The following is a 17,338-nucleotide window of genomic DNA, read 5'->3' on the forward strand; positions in this document are numbered from 1 at the left end:
CTGACAAATGCTTCCCTGATAACTCAGCTGGTAAAGAATCCTCCTGCAATGCAGGAGACCCCAGTTCGATTTCTGGGTTGGGAAGATCCACTGGAGAAGGGATAGGCTACCCACTCCAGCAGTCTTGGGCTTCCCTTGTGGCTCAGCTCGTAAAGAATCCACCTGCAACGTGGGAGACCTGGGTTTGATCCCTGTGTTGGGAAGATTCCCTGGAGAAGGGAACAGCTACCCACTCCAGTATTCTGACCTTGGTTGCAAAGAGTCAGACACAACTGAGCAACTTTCAGTTTCACTGATAAATGCCACAACATGGATGAATCTAAAAGATATGGTGACTGAAAGAAGCCATACGTAAGAATACATGCCAAATGGTTCCATTTTAATGAAGTTCTAGAAGAGGCAAATGGCTATTCACCTATAATCTATGACTATAGGAAACAGGTCAGTGGTTACTGTGGGAAGGAGAATTGACTGGGAAAGAGGAGGAAATCTTTTGGAGTCAAGTGGAGACACAAAAATGTTTCTTATCTTTATTGAAGTGGTGTCTACCTTTAATCATCAAACTTCAAATGTGTACATTTTATTGCACGTTGATTACCCTCAATAAACTTTACTTCAAGCAAACAAACTATAATAACAAAAGAAAGAAGGAAAGAAAAGAACGCAAAGTCACTCAGTCGTGTCCGACTCTTTGCTACCCCACAGGCTGTAGCCTACCAGGCTCCTCTCTCCAAGGAATTTGCCAGGCAAGAGTACTGGAGTGGGTTGCCTTTTCCTTCTCCAGGGGATCTTCCCAACCCAGGGATCGAACCCAGGTCTCCCACATCTCAGGCAGACGCTTTACCATCTGAGCCACCAGGGAAGCCCTAAGAAAAGTAACCAAGTATTCCTAGATTACTTTTGTAGAAGGGAAAGGAGTCATGAATTCCAAAACTGTCTTAAGCAGCAATTACTTTTTTGTAATGGGAGCAGACCCTCCAGGCAAACCTGTTATGAAGGACAGTCTGCATGTGCCTGAGTCAATTCTGTTGATTATAACAACTACAGTCATATTCACTTTACAGTTACATCCAATGGGCTCTTTCCAGGTTTGCTATACTGATTGTATATCAGTTTATACAACTTCTATTTCTGGGCCAGGCATGCTCTTGAGCATCTTTTGAATCCCTCTATTCTGATCCGAAACAGGGCACATTCTGTTATTGGTGCCCTTCTGAGGACACAGTTCTGTCAGATTGAAATTGATGGCTTTCCACTGGTGGCTTTGATCTATCACACGATGACCAGCTTCATTTTGTGTTTTGGTTACCCAGGTTCTCTTACTCAGTACCTGGGTCGGTCTTGTGCTATGTTTTCTTTCTAGGATGCCTCTCAGCTCACCAGCCTTTGAGTCAGATGGACCCTTCTCTAGTGTTAACGGATGTTGCCTTTGCTCAAGTGTCACGTACTTTGTAGGTGGTAAATGTTTGTTCCCTAGTCCAAACACAGAGAATCAAATGAAGAGGCTCTGCTGGGGCCAGAGATCACCCTCTCCCAAAGCGTGGGGACAGTGAGGAGAGGGACAGCTGGTGGGAACAGCTTTCATAGCGTTCCTCCTGTGGGGTCTGTCATGAGCGGTTCTGAAGGTGGCATCCCATCAGCCAGCGGTGAGGCTATAATTTTCCTGATGATCTTGATTCCCTTTGAAGTTTAAAAAATATTTCAAACACCTGCAAAATTAGATGTTAGTACAATGAATTCTTACACATCTGTTAACTGTATTCAAAAATCATTAATTGTTTGGTACATTTCTTTCATTTATAATGAAAAATATTTGAAATCAATTTTTATCCTTTTGGCATTCCTCTCCTACAAATTTCATCATGTTTCTCTAAAAGTTATAAATTTGGTCTTTAAATATCACAGCTGTGCAATCGCCAAATCAAACAAAATTAACCATGATATTTTAAATATTATCTAATACTGAAGCTGTACTCACCTCTCCTGCAGAGTCTCAAAAACATCAGTTTTCAGGCTGTGTGATTAGATCAGGATGTGAACAGGGAGCAAGCATTTCATTTCATTGCTATTCTGTCCCTCTCTTTTCAAATTGTAGATATTTTGTTCTTTAACTTTTTATTTTATATTGGAGCATAGCCCATTAACAATGTTGTGATAGTTTTAGGTGCACAGCAAAGTGACGCAACCATACATACACACACATGGATCCATTCTCCCCTACACTCCTCTGCCATCGAGACTGCCATATAACATTGGGCAGAGTTCCCTTTGCTATACAGTAGGTTATCATTATTAATAGTTAAAGCAGCAATTTCTATTTTTTTTCAGGATTTTTATACCATTAGCTATAGACATTGGGTCACTGCCCTGTAGATTTTTACCACATTCTGGAATTGCCTGCTTATTTACGGGGTATCTAACTTGCATTTCCTAAGAATATATAGCTCTATGTATCAGATCTAAATGTTTGATGAGATTTAAGTCTTTTGTTTGTTTTGGGGTTTGTTTGCTTTTGTTTTTGAAAAATATCTTTCTTTGCTGTGCAGTATATTTTATCAGTAGGAAGCACATCAGAAGGCACCCATATTAGTTATCCTACATTTGTTATTGTGAATAGCTCAATTGCATCCAATTCTTTGCCACTCCATGGACTGCAGCATGCCAGGCTTCCCTGTCCTTCACTATCTCCTGGAGTTTGCCCAAACTCATGTCCATTGAGTCAATGATGCTATCCAACCATCTCATTCTCTGTCATCCCCTTCTCTTGCTTTCTATCTTCCCAGCATCAGGGTCTTTTCTAATGAGTTGGCTCTTTGCACCAAGTGACTGAAGTATTGGAGCTTCAGCTTCAACCATGATATTCAAGGTTGATTTCCTTTAGGATTGAGTGGTTTGATCTCCTTGCAGTCCAAGGGACTCTCAAGAGCCTTCTCCAACACCACAGTTTGAAAGCATCAATTCTTCAGTGCTCAGCTTTCTTTATAGTCCAAATCTCACATCCATACATGACTACTGGAAAAACTATAGCTTTAAGTAGATGGACCTTTGTTAGAAAAGTTAGGACTCTGCTTTTTAATATGCTGTCGATGTTTGTCATAGCTTTTCTTCCTAGAAGCAAGCATGTTTTAATTTTATGGCTGCAGTCATCATCTGCAGCGATTTTGGAGCCCAAGGAAATAAAGTCTGTCATTGTTTGCATTGCTTCCCCACTTATTTGCCATAAAGTAATGGAACTGGATGCCATGGTCTTAGTTTTCTGAATGTTGTTTTAAGCCAGCTTTTTCACTCTCTTCTTTCACCTTCATCAAAAGGCTCTTTAATTCCTCTTTGCCATTAAAGTGGTATCATTTGCACATCTGAGGTTATTGATATTTCTCCTGGCAATCTTGATTCCAGCTTGTGATTCATCCAGCCTGGCATTTTACAAGAGGTACTCTGCATATAAGTTAAATAAATAGGGTGACAATATACAGCCTTAATATACTCCTTTCCCAATTTTGAACCAGTGATGTTAAATGGAAACATTAATATTAGGTTCAGGGGATTCATGACCTGATTCCTCCATTGCAAACCTCTCCTCTAACAGTGATGGTCATTCTTGAGCAATTATTTCTATAGGAATTGAAAATGATGATTTTTCTGATATTGTCTTTCTTTCCATATTTCAATAGCTGGAATTCAAAATGTTTCTTTATCAGGTAGGAATGTTTGGTTATCATGAATACAACTTAAACAGAAAAATCAGGGTAAATGCTTTTCTAGTTGCTATTTTCTGAATAAAGACTTAGTGAATGATGTCCTTTACATATTTATATATATATGTATGTGTGTATATTTTATATTACATAGTGTATAATAAGTTGCCTGCTTTTGAAGAGAGAGGAGGAGAAGGGAGGAATGTGGACATAGAAAAGATGGCTCTCTCTCTTTCTTGAATATTTAAAAATACATATACAGTAGTCCTATGCACCCCACTGTTCATTGCAGCACCATTTACAACAGTCAGGACATGGAAGCAACCTAAATGTCCATCATCAGAGAAATAGAGAAGATGTGGTACATATATACAATGGGATATATTCAGTCATAAAAAGAATAAAATAATGCCATTTGCAGCAACATGAATGGACCTTCAGATTGTCATACTGAGTGAAGTCAGACAGAGAAAGATATGCTATCACTTACATGTGGAATCTTTGTTTTAAAAAAGGGTACGAATGAACTTATTTACAATACAGAAGTATAGTCACGATGTAGAAAACAAATGTATGGCTACCAGGGGATGGGGGTGGGGAGGATAAATTGGGAAATTGGGATTGACCTATGTACACTACTCTGTATAAAACAGATAACTAGTAAGAACACACGCAAGTCTACTCAGTACTCTGTGATGGCCTATATGGGAAGAGAATCTAAGAGAAAGAGTGGATATGTGTATATGTGTAACTGATTCACTTTGCTATACACCTGAAACTAATTATAGACATCATATAATACAACACTGTGAATCAACTATACACTGGCAAAAATTTTTTAAAATGTATCCTAAAATAAATACATATCTAATGTGTTTCAATAAGTTGGAATTATCATGTCTTGTTATTCTAATTGTCCCATTACTGGTTATCTTCTTGCCGGCATCTGCAGCTTTTTGACATGCCACAACTAGTTTCCAATCTCTTCTTGGCTTTCTGACACAATAGGACCTAGCATTATTTTTGTGCATTTCTTGTCCTAATCTTGGAATCAGCCATTTCTCACAGAAGTCCCAGTTTTTCTGTATCAAATGATTGCACACTGCTATTGTATGTCTTCTCTAATGAGCCTTTTCAGTAGACAGTGCTTTTGTAGGTTGAAGATACATTAGTTCTTTGTCATGATATAAACCGAATTTTACCCCCAAAGTGTCATTTTCATTTTAATTTTCATAAGGTTTTTTTTCTTATAGCATAGTCAATATTTTTAATATGGTTCTTTAAACCATAGTTAAATATATCATTTTTTCTATATTACTTCTGGATTTTATTATATCTAGAAAGATTTTTCCCACAGTCAGATTATAAAGAATTTCATTTTTAGGTTTAGATATCTGAATCACGTGGAATTTTCTGTGGGTTGTGGTATGACACATGAATTGAATTATACCTTTTTTTTAATGGTTTGACAGTTTTCTCAATACCATGTTAATCTTTTCCCTATAGATTTGAATAAATATTTTTTTTCATATCTTTATCTCATATGTACTTGGGCCTACTTCTGAATGTTCCTTTAGTCTTTTTACCACACTCTTAATTACTCAGGACTTAGTGTTCTTTACTGTCCATATCTAAACCCTCTATACTGTATGTTTATTTAGCATTTTCTGGTCATTTTTGTTTGTTTATATTTCAACATAAACTTTATCTTCATTTTGTCTATCCCTCAAAAAACTCATTGCTGTGTTTAATGTTTATAAGTGATACTCTGGGGAAAGAGCAAATTAGCCAAGATGGCGTGTTCAGGCTCTCTCGCCCCACGTTTTGTATGTAAATAATGACTATGTAAGAGCTGAGATCATTTGCAGCACCGCACACGCATATCACGAGGTACTTGCTAGGTCTCGGGCTGCTTTATACTGTGCGGATACATGAGCTCCACCGGAAAGCCGCAGCGCTACGGCTGTGTCCTGGCTGCGTCCAGTGGGGTCCGCAATGAGAGGGGAGAGTTCAGCGGATCTGCGGCCACGGCTCCAGCGCCAGCCAGGAAAGAAGAAAAGCGGCTGCAGCTCCTTCGGCTCCTTGTTTTCCTCCAGCCTTTCAACTCCTGCCTTGCAGACCCTGGGTTCAGCGAACCGTGTGGGAAGTGTGAACAGCCAGACAGTTGGCGTCAGGAACAGAATCGGCAATACAGACATCTATTTGACGTTGACTGTTCATATCAAAGAAAACGATGTCTTTTCACTTTGCTCACATACCTTTTTTGTTCATTTATGGTTAAATATGTCAACATTTTCATGCTATTGCAAATGGCATCTCATTTGCCATTATCCTGTAACTAGCTCTTATTTTTGTGTGTGTGAAAGGTATTGGCTTTTTTTTTTTTTTTTTTTGTATGTTCGTTTATATATCCTGATAGTTTCCCATTGTTTCTCTTGGATTTCATCAATGCCTTCATTCAAAATAGAGTCATCTCTCTCTACTCTCTCCACATATAAGCCATTTGGTTTTCAACAGAATGAGGCAGCACAGTTCTGAGAGAAGAATCAAGGCACCTGGAAAGAAAAGACCATCTTACAGACTCTGATCCCTTTACAGCACTTTTTAGTAAATGCACAATGTTTGCAGAAGATGGCTAAGGATCAGCTGCACTATTGAAGTCAGCCCAAAACGATGAGGGTGTGCAAGTAACACTCAGCATAATCTTAGAACCATGAGAGCAGCCACATTCCGTGAGCAAGTCTGCTCGGCATAATTGGAATCCTGTAGAATTGCAAGACAATGTATTAAAGCATTGAAGTAACCCTAAGCTAGGAGTTTCAATCTCATTTCACTTAGATCAGTTCAGCTGAGTTCAGTCGCTTACTCGTGTCAAACTCTTTGTGACCCCATGGACTGCAGCACGCCAGGCCTCCCTGTCCATCACCAACTCCGGGAGTCTATTCAAACTCATGTCCATTGAGTCGGTGATGCCATCTGACCATCTCATTCTCTGTCGTTCCCTTCTCTGCCTGCCCTCAATCTTTACCAGCAGGGTCTTTTCAAATGAGTCAGCTCTTTGCATCAGGTGGCCAAAGTATTGAGTTTCAGCTTCAGCATCAGTCCTTCCAGTGAATATTCAGGACTGATTTCATTTAGGATGGACTGGTTGGATCTCCTTACAGTCCAAGGGACTCTCAAGAGTCTTCTCCAACACCACAGTTCAAAAGCATCATTTCTTCGGCACTCAGCTTCTTTATAGTCCAAATCTCACATCCATACATGACTACTGGAAAAACCATAGCCTTGACTAGACGGACCTTTGTTGGCAAAGTAATGTCTCTGCTTTTTAATATGCTGTCTAGGTTGGTCATAACTTGCCTTCCATGGAGTCAGCGTCTTTTAACTTCATGGCTGCAGTCACCATCTGCAGTGATTTTGGAGCCCAAAAAATAAAGTCAGCCACTGTTTCCACTGTCTCTCCATCTGTTTGTCATGAAGTGATGGGACCAGATGCCATGATCTTAATTTTCTGAATGCTGAGCTTTAAGCCAACTTTTTCACTCTCCTCTTTCACTTTCATCAAGAGGCTCTTCTTCACTTTTTGCCATAAGGGTGATGTCATCTGCATATCTGAGATGAGTAAAGACAAATGTGTTTCTTAAATTCATCACAAAAGACATTGCTATGGGATGAGGACTAGGAGGGTGTCAACTGAATGTTTGTTACCAATGAAACAATCTTTCTCACTGTCTTAGCAAGTAAGGGCAGAATGTGTTATTGGTGGAGTTATTTGTCATTTCAGAGCTGAGAAACCGATTTTAAATGCATGAAATAGCAAAATTTATTGTTGATGTCTTTCTTTCAGAGCTGAGAAACCAAAGTTTTAGATGCCCTAGTGAGTACAATTATTGCAATGAATCATCTGGCAGAAATTACCAGTTTCCAAATGTAAAAAATAAGTTTACTAGGGATGAATCAGAGGTCACAAGTCATTGAGCTAGAGTCACACTGATAAGTGACCTTCCTTTCCTGTTAGTTTATTGGTTTGTATGATCATCAATAAATACTCCAAACATTATAATTCTTTGAATCGCCAGCATCAGCATGTGCCAAGTTTTAGAAATGTAGAGCCTTGGCTCCACCTCCAATCTACTGACTCAGAATCCCTGGGAGGGGATCCCTAGAGTCTGTTTTAACAAATCTTCCAGATGATTCTAACGCACACTGAAGTTTGAGAAGCACATTTTGAGAAACACAGAAAACCAGGGATCTGCCTTCTGAGAGTGAAGCACTCTTCACAGCTTACAAAAGGCAAACAAGATGATTCTTGGCAAATTAGATGAATACCAATGAACTAGTGACTACAGAAATCCAGAAAAATTCTCACTTCATGGATTGCACATTGAAGAGCAGAGCCTCTATATGGTGACCAGCTGTTTGGCACTCTTGGTGTTTTAGAACTAGAAAGCTTGTGTACTAGAAATCCCTCATTTCCAAGCAAAGTAAGACAGTGGGTCACCCTAACCACCATCTGGCCAGCAACCCAGTGAGTGAGTTAATAGGCCCAGGGCTCCTGGAGTCTCCTGCTGCTTCTCTAATATCATGTTACCTTGGTAAAATGTTACTTTGGAGCTCACACACAAATATGGTGTGTTCTATGTTTTCCATTTGGCAAATCTGACATTTGCATTTATTTGTTTTTCAGACTTCATTCTCACAGGTCTTGTTTCTGTGGGTGCTTTATGATGTGTGTCGTGTGTATGTCTGTGAGAGAGACAGAGAGAGAGCACACAGTGAGCTAATAATTATTGGAAATTCTTTGAGAAAATACTTGCATTTACTTCTTCAGTAAACACTTCAAATTGCAATTCTTCATGTATGTGTCTGTGTGTGGTGTCATGTACCTTAGAAAATATTCTTTTCAATGTCATTTTAAGAGCTCTTGTTCACCTACTTTTCCTCCTCTATCTTGCCACGTAAATGCCTTTTGTTCTTGGTGGTGGTTGACTGTTTGTATGTGTATAGTGTGTCTCTTCACTTCTACATGCCTTCTCTGCCACTTCATACTCATAGATGTAGCTTGGATGGCCCCAGAACTTGCTGCTCCTTACAGTAGTGCTGTTCTTGCTGTAGGCTTTTTTTGTAGGTACTATTTTTTGGGGAACCATATTTGTCAGAGGTACTTATCAATCTTTGGCTTTCTTCCTCAACTAGGTTTCCTTTTCATTACATGTTCAACCTGTCTGTCATTGACTATGGTCTAGCATTTGCACCTTCTAAATTCTTTGTAACTATAGTTTTTATCATTGTCATCACTATTATTGTTGTTGTTATTGTTACTATCATTTTGAATTCCAAAGGGATAGAGGGACAATGAAGCCTTCACCAAAGTCTCTTCAGCTGAAATATAGCTTAGTTAATCTTCAACAGATAATGCCAGGAGTTTCTGGGCTCAGAACTTGGATTTATGCTACATGGCGTGCATGCACGCTCACTTGCTCAGTTGCATCTGACTCTTTGGGACCTGTGAACTGTAGCCCCTCAGGCTCCTCTGTCCATGGAATTATTCCACCAAGAATACTAGAGAGGGTTGCCATTTCCTCCTCCAGGGGATCTTCCCAACTCAAAGATTGAACACACGTCTCCTGCATCACTTGCATTGGCAGGTGGATTCTTTACCACTAGTGCCACCCAGGAAGCCCCTGATGGAGCAATACTCAATTTAACTTTCCAATGACTCTAATTCTACCTTGACTATGCCCTAGAGTTTCAAAACTATGTAAATCTTATATTTCAATCTCATAGTATTTCTGCAATTTTGTGACTATAATGATTATACAAATAAATTTGTTAATTATAACAGCCAAACTGCCAGAAAATAATCTTGGAATCAAATATAATTAAACTTTGAAAGTTTCTGTTTGCTTGAAAGTAAAATTGATGTGTTAGAAAATTTTGTAATGTTTGGATTTACTGAGCAGCTGTAAGTTGGATACTGTGGGTGGTAAAAACCTAAGCTGATGCAGACAGCACTGCCTCCCAGGCATTTTGGATCCCTGGGCATTCCAAATTTCAAGATTTTTTTAAAAAAATTTAAATTGTAAAATTAGGAATCTATTATTTCAATGTGAAACATGAAATTGTGAATTCTTTTGAGCAATTTTGAAACCATTTCTTAAAACTATTAAATTATCTTTAAATGTGCTCATACTAGGTTTTATAAACCTACCACTTCCCCTAAAGTTTTATAATTATAGGTTTTCAGACAGGTAACTGAGCTTGGCACATTCAACCCAGTTTTCAGCATGAAATTGCATCCATCACTCATCACATTTCACAGGCACAAGCAAGCTTGATACAAAGCCACCTTCCATTATTGTCCAGCCTATTTTATCTCTCCTTATGGTGGAAAAGATGCTTCTTTGTCCTGACCAGCAGTTAGAAGATAGAAGGATTTAGAAGATAGGATAAATTAAACCAGACTCATGATACGAGTAATGAAATTTCCAGTGTGTTAGCGGCCCCTGCATGAATTCTGGTCTTGTCCCATAGAACCAAGTGTGCTTTTCATTAAGTGGAGTTCTGAAATAATATATTGAGGGGTCCCTTACTATGTTTTCCCTAGAATACCTGTATACATATTTTATATTCATAAACTAATGGGTTCTCCTGTGTGATGGTGGATTTATAAGTGGGAAGGGCAAAATGAGAAAAAGTTGGATTAGGTGAACCAATGCCATGTAAGTGGTCAGATAAGAAACAAACTCTAAATTTCTAGATTCTACATATATTCCTCCAGTCCCCTCCCTGTGAAGTATTGGCTAAGTCACCTGATTGCATCACACCTCAGTGTCCATGCATGACTATTTTTCAAAATTTTAATCATTTAATTTATTGAAATATAGTTGATTTACAGTGTTTCAGATTTTCAGCAGTGATTCAGTTATACATATACTTATATGTAGTACATATTATATGTCATGTTATTATAAGATATTGAAATAGTTCCCTGTACTATCCAGTAGGTCCTTGTTGTTTATTTTATATGTAGTAGTATGTACATAAAATTGTCCCCTTTGGTAGCCTTAACTTTGTTTTCTGTTTCTTGTGTCTACTTCTGTTTTGTAAATAAGTTCATGTGTATCATTTTTAGGTTCCACATGTAAGTGATAACGTGTTACTTGTCATTCTCTTCCTGATTTATTTCATTTAGTTTTGATAATCCGTAGGTCCATCCACACTGCTGCAAATGGCATTATTTCATAGCAGCACTAATTACAATAGCCAAGACAAGGAAGCTATCTAAATGTTTACCAACAGGTGAGTGGATAAAGATGTGAGGTATATATTAATATACATGCATGTACTATAGCTTGGGCTGCCCAGGTCATGCAGGTGGTAAAGAATCCACCTACCAATATAGGAGACACAGGAGACACAGGTTCTATCCCTGGGTGGGGAAGATCCCCTGGAAGAAAGCATGGCAACCCACTCCAGTATTCTTGCCTGGAGAATCCCATGGGCAGAGAAACCTGGTGGGCAACAGTCCTAAGGGTGCAAAGAGTCAGATGCAAGTTAACCCATCCATATGTATATATATATGCATATACACACATATACAAATGGAATATTACCCAGTAATATAAAAGAATAAAATAATCCATCTGATCTGGGGCAGTGTTTCTTGAACTTTAATGTGTACATGGATCACCAAGGAGTCTTGATAAAATGAAGATTCTGATTTAGTAAGTATGGTGCTGGGTCTGAGATTCTGAATTTGTTAACAAGCTACCAGGAGATGTTAATAGCATAGTGCTAAGGTCACATTTAAAGTAGCTAGATTTAGAACTATGCTGTCCAGAATGGCAGTCCCATGTGACTAGTAACATGGCTAGAGAGATGGAGGAGCTAAATTTTTAATTCTGTCCCATTTTAATTCATTTCAACTCAAATTAAAAATGTATACCTATGGCTGATTCATGTTGAGGTTTGAAAGAAAACAACAAAATTCTGTAAAGCAATTATCCTTCAATAAAAAATAAATTAATTTTAAAAAGTAATACTCAATTCAATTATTGGAAAAAATAACATATAAAACAATTTGGATATGTGAATCTATCTTTTTTTTAAGCAACACATTTTATGAAATCCAAATACAGGTCAAGTAGCTCTGATAAAACTTTGTGTCCAAATTGAGATACAGTGTTACTGTAAAAAAAAAAAATGTACCAGATTTGGAAGGCAGTACAAAAGCAGAATGAACTGTGTCATTAATATTTTATCTTGATTATTTATTAAAGTAATATTTTGAATATGTTGAGTTTATAATATATTGCTAACATTCATTTCTTCTGTTTCTTTTTATACTTTAAAAATGCAGCTACTAAAAACTAGTGTTTATATATATATATATGCATATATCTCATATTGTATCTTTTGGACAATGCAGGTCTAGGGTGTGGCCCTGCAGCCCTTAATTCCCCAACAGCTGAATTATCCATAGTTAAGTGTCTAAATACTGCAGAATCAGACCTCTTTTTTTGCCCTTGTACTTTTTTCCTTTTCCTCCCATACCTTTTTGATTTCTGTTCATCTTCTCCTCTATTTTCTTGTTCTCTTTCTATCTCCTCACACACACACACAAACATATATATAATATTCATTTATATGCATTTATTTATTGCTCAATGACTGTGTATCATCCCAGGCTCTCTGTTCTCCTTCATCAATTGCCTCGGTCAGTGCTCAGATGTTAAGCATTTCATCTCAGGTCTCTTGCCCCACACTCAACTCCAGTACCTGCATTCAGGTCCTCCTTGTCTTGCACCTGGATTTTTTTTTTTTTTTCAGTAGTTTCCTCACTGGGCTGCCTTCTCACACCTAATCCCCTCACCTACTTGTCTCTTCATCTATCTACCCTCTTTACTTGAGTGAGTGAAAATAAACACCAAATTATTTTATTCCCTTTTATTAACATCACTCGATGGATTCACACATCCTTTCTGGGTCAAATCCAAATTCCAGTTCAACACAGAAGGCCCCAAATGCTCTGCCTTTGCCTCTGCCCAGGCTTTGTCTTCTGTTCTACCCCACCATGTGTCCTGTGTGCAGCCACACGGACTGAACTTGTTTTTAAACTTATTTTTAACTGGAGGATAATTGCCTTACAGAGTGGGGTTACTTTCTGCTGTACAACGATGTGAATTGCCTGTTGCTGTTCAGTTTCTAAGTCCAACTGTTGCTGTTCAGTTTCGGGTCCAACTCTTCAACCCCATGGACTGCAGCATGCCAGGTTTCCCCGTCCTGCCCCATCTCCTGGAGTTTGCTCAAATTCATGTCCATTGAGTTGGTGATACCACCCCACTATCTCATCCTCTGTTGTCCCCTTCCCTTCAATCTCTCCCAGCTTCAGGGTCTTTTCCAAAGAGTTGACTCTTTGCATCACATGGCTAAAGTATTGAAAGTTCAGCTTAAGCACCTGTCTTTCTAATGAATATTCAGGTTTGATTTTCTTTAGGATTGACTGGTTTGATCTCCTTGCTGTCCAAGGGACTCTTAATGCCTTTCTCCAGAAATGCAATTTGAGAGCTTCAATTCTTTGATTTATCAACTATACGTATACATATATCCCCTCCCTCTTGAGCCTCCCTCGCATCCACCCCATCCCACCTATCTAGGTCATCAGACAGCACTAGCTTGAACTCCAGGTGTAATCCAGAAACTTCCCACTAGCTCTCTGTTTTACTCATGATAGTGTATATATGTCAATGTTACTCTTTCAATTTGTCCCACCTTCTCCTTCCCACTCTGTGTACGCAAGTCTGTTTTCTATGTCTGCCCTACAACTATATTCATTTGTACCATTTTTTCTAGATTCCATATATATGCATTAATACAGACATTACATTTTCTCTTTCTGATTTACTTCACTCTGTATAACAGGTGCTAGGTTCATCCACCTCAGTTCAACTGAGTCAAATACATTCCTTTTAATGGATGGTAATATTCCATTGTATGTATGTACCACAGCTTCTTTATCCATTCATCTGTCGATGGACATCTAGGTTTCTTCCATATCCTGACTATTGTAAATACTGCTGCAATGAATATTGGGGGTGCATATGTCTTTTTGAATTGAGGTTTTCTCAGGGTATGCTCCCAGTAGTGGGGTTGCTGGGTCATACATTGACCGAATTTCTCACTGGATAGAAGTTTCCATCATGTGACATGTGCTGTCCTGCCTGGCACCTTCACGCAGGTCTGTGTCTGGAATGTCATCATCTCTTCTTCCCTTGGTGAAATCCTACTCATCCTTCAACATAGTCTGTGCCACTTCCTCTTCCACTTCTGATAGTCCTGGTGATTTAAATCCTCCAATTTTGTGTAGTTCTCACAGGGCAGCTAAGGCACAACTCTGCTTCTTTCAACCATTATTTTAAATTCTATCATCCTGAAAACACCACTGAAATTATTTACATCTTTGATATGGCTAACCTTCAGATATTTGAAGATAATGCTCTGACTGTCCTTGCTCATTTCCTCTCCAGGATCCCAGCAATCTAAGACTCACAGAATTAGGAATGCTTCCTTTTCTTGATCAAGACCACACTTTGATTCTTTCTCATGTCAGTAAGATGAAAATTACATGATGTAAAAGGCAGAATTATCCATAGAAATTGGAATGCTAGGCAATGTTCAGATACGACCCTCACTGACCCTGCCTTCTGACTGCAAGTGGCATGTCACAATTATCTGAACAGATTTGGATTCAAATTAGTGAGGCTCATGTAGCAATGGGGCTCCCTGACAAAATCCTTGTCCATGAGAGGTGTCCTTAAGCCATTAGTAGGACCCGGGCACCAAACGAAAGGTGGATGAGCTCTTCTGATCCCTTTTATTACTTTGTTCATGAAGAAATTATAGCTCTTGGTGACATCTGACTTAACTCTGTTACTTAATGGGCTCATGGAGACATCCAGTCAAAAGTTTCTTTCTTTATTTAGGACATTGAGTGATAGATTTTCCTTTCTTTTATGATAAAAAATTTAAAAGTCAACAAAGTTGATCTTCAAAGAGGAAATTTTTGCAGCTGATTAGCAAATATTTTATATGTGTGGATTCTTGATGTGAAGGAGCCCAAAGACTAGCAATTGCTTTCTAGAAAACAATGATCACAGATAACTCTATCTGATTTCTTTGAGTAAGAAGTGTTAGGTTGCCCTATGTTGGGTTCACTAAAAGCAGATCCTGAGATGTGATTACAGTGCAAGTGAATTTTTGAGGGAAGACTCAGGAGAAAGAGAGTGAAGAATCAGAATAGCTGTGCCAGTTTGCATTCTCACCAACAGTGTAAGAGAGTTCCCTTTTCTTGACACCCTCTCCAGCATTTATTGTCTGTAGATTTTTTGATGAGGGCTGTTCTAACAGCATGAGATGGTTTCTCTAATAATAAGTGATGTTGAGCATCTGTTCATGTGTTTATTAGCTGTATGTATGTCTTCTTTGGAGAAATGTCTGTTTAGTTCTTTTGCCCACTTTTTGATTGGGTTGTTCATTTTTCTGGTATTAAGCTGCATGAGCTACTTGTATATTTTGGAGATTAATTTTTTGTCAGTTGTTTTGCTTGCTATTAATTTCTCCCATCCTGAAGGCTGCCTTTTTACCTTGCTTATAGTCTCCTTCATTGTGAAAAGCTTTTAAGTTTAATTAGGTCCCATTTGTATATTATTGTTTTATTTCCATTACCTGGGGGGTGGGTCATAGAGGATCTTGCTGTGATTTATGTCAGAGAGTGTTTTGACTATGTTTTCTAATAAAGGTTTTATAGTTTCTGGTCTTAAATTTAGATCTTTAACCCATTTTGAGTTTATTTTTGTATATGGTATTATAAAGTGTTCTAGTGTCATTCTTTTACAGGTGGTGACCAGTTTTCCCAGCACCACTTGTTGAAGAGACTGTCTTTTCTCCATTGTATATTTTTGCCTCCTTTGTCAAAGATAAAGTGCCCACAGGTGCATGGATTTATCTCTGGATTTCCTATTTTGTTCCACTGATCTATATTTCTGTCTTTGTGCCAGTACCATACTGTCTTGATAACTGTAGCTTTGCAGTATAGTCTGAAGTCAGGAAGATTGATTCCCCCCACTTACCTTCTTCTTAAACAATATTGCTTTGGTTATTTGAGGCTTTTTGTGTTTCCATACAAATTGTGAAATTATTTGTTCTAGTTCTGTGAAAAATACCATGGTGGTTTGATAGGGATTGCATTGAATCTATAGATTGCTTTGGGTAGTATACTTGTTTTCACTATATTGATTCTTCTGATTCTTGAAAACCTGTATTTCTCCATCTATTTGGTTCATCTTTGATTTCTTTCATCAGGGTTTTATAGTTTTCTATATTTAGGTCTTATATTTCTGTAAGTAAATTTATTCTTAAGTATTTTATTCTTTTTGTTGCAATGGTGAATGCAACAAGGTGAATTTCCTTAATTTCTCTTTCTGTTTTTTCATTGTTAGTGTATAGGAATGCAAGGGATTTCTGTGTATTAGTTTTATGTTAGTGGGAATGTAAACTGGAACAGCCAATATGGAGAACAGTATGGAGATTCCTTAAAAAACTGAGACTAGAACTGCCATATGACCCAGCAATCCCACTGCTGGGCATACACACCAAAGATACCAGAATTGCAAGAAACATATGTTCACTGTAGCACCGCTTACAATAGCTAGGACATGGAAGCAACCTAGATGTTCATTGGCAGACTAATGGATATGGAAGTTGTGGTGCATACTCAAAATGAAATACTACTCAGCTATAAAAACGCATGCATTTGAGTTAGATCTAATGAGGTGAATGAAACTGGAGCCTATTATACAGAGTGAAGTAAATCAGAAAGAGAGACAAAAATACTGTATATTAACACATATATTTGGAATTTATAGACAGTAACAATGATCTTACATTCAAGACAGCAAAAGAGACACAGATGTAAAGAACAGAGTTTTGGACTCTGTGGGAGAAGGAGAGGGTGGGATGATTTGAGAGAATAGCATTGAAACATGTATATTACCATGTGTGAAATAGATTGCCAGTACCAGTTTGATGCATGAAACAGGGTGCTCAAAGCCAGTGCTCTGGGACAAGCCTGAGGGGTGGAGTGGGGGCCCAGGGTGGCAGGACATGTCCACCCGTGGCTGATTCATGTTGATGAACGGCAAAAAAACCATCACAATATTGTAAAGTAATTATCCCCTAATTAAAATAAATTAATTTTTAAAAACAGAATCAGAATGGAAATTGAACTTGGTGAGAATGTGGCCTCTGCTGTGGTGGACCTTCAGCCTGATCCTCCCGGGAAGTCTGCACCATGAATAGCAACCAGAACTTTCTCACCTTGAGGCAAAGGAACTGGTGGTCATCTGCTGAGGCTATCCTTGGGAGCAATAAAACTTTCTTGGAGAAGGGCCTGGCTCCTCTCAGCAGACGGCAATTCCCCATGCAGGGAGCAGTGGGGAGACGGATGGAGGCAGTAAAGATCTCTGATAAAGAGACTGGTGTGGAGAACCTACAGTATCTACTGTGTGAATTCCTTGAAAGACCTGATGCTTTCTCATGAAACCAGTTTCTCAAGTTACATAGTTTCTAGTTCTAGGACAACC

The sequence above is a fragment of the Cervus elaphus genome, chromosome 23, assembly GCF_910594005.1.
Source record: "Cervus elaphus chromosome 23, mCerEla1.1, whole genome shotgun sequence".
Lineage (NCBI taxonomy): Eukaryota > Metazoa > Chordata > Mammalia > Artiodactyla > Cervidae > Cervus > Cervus elaphus.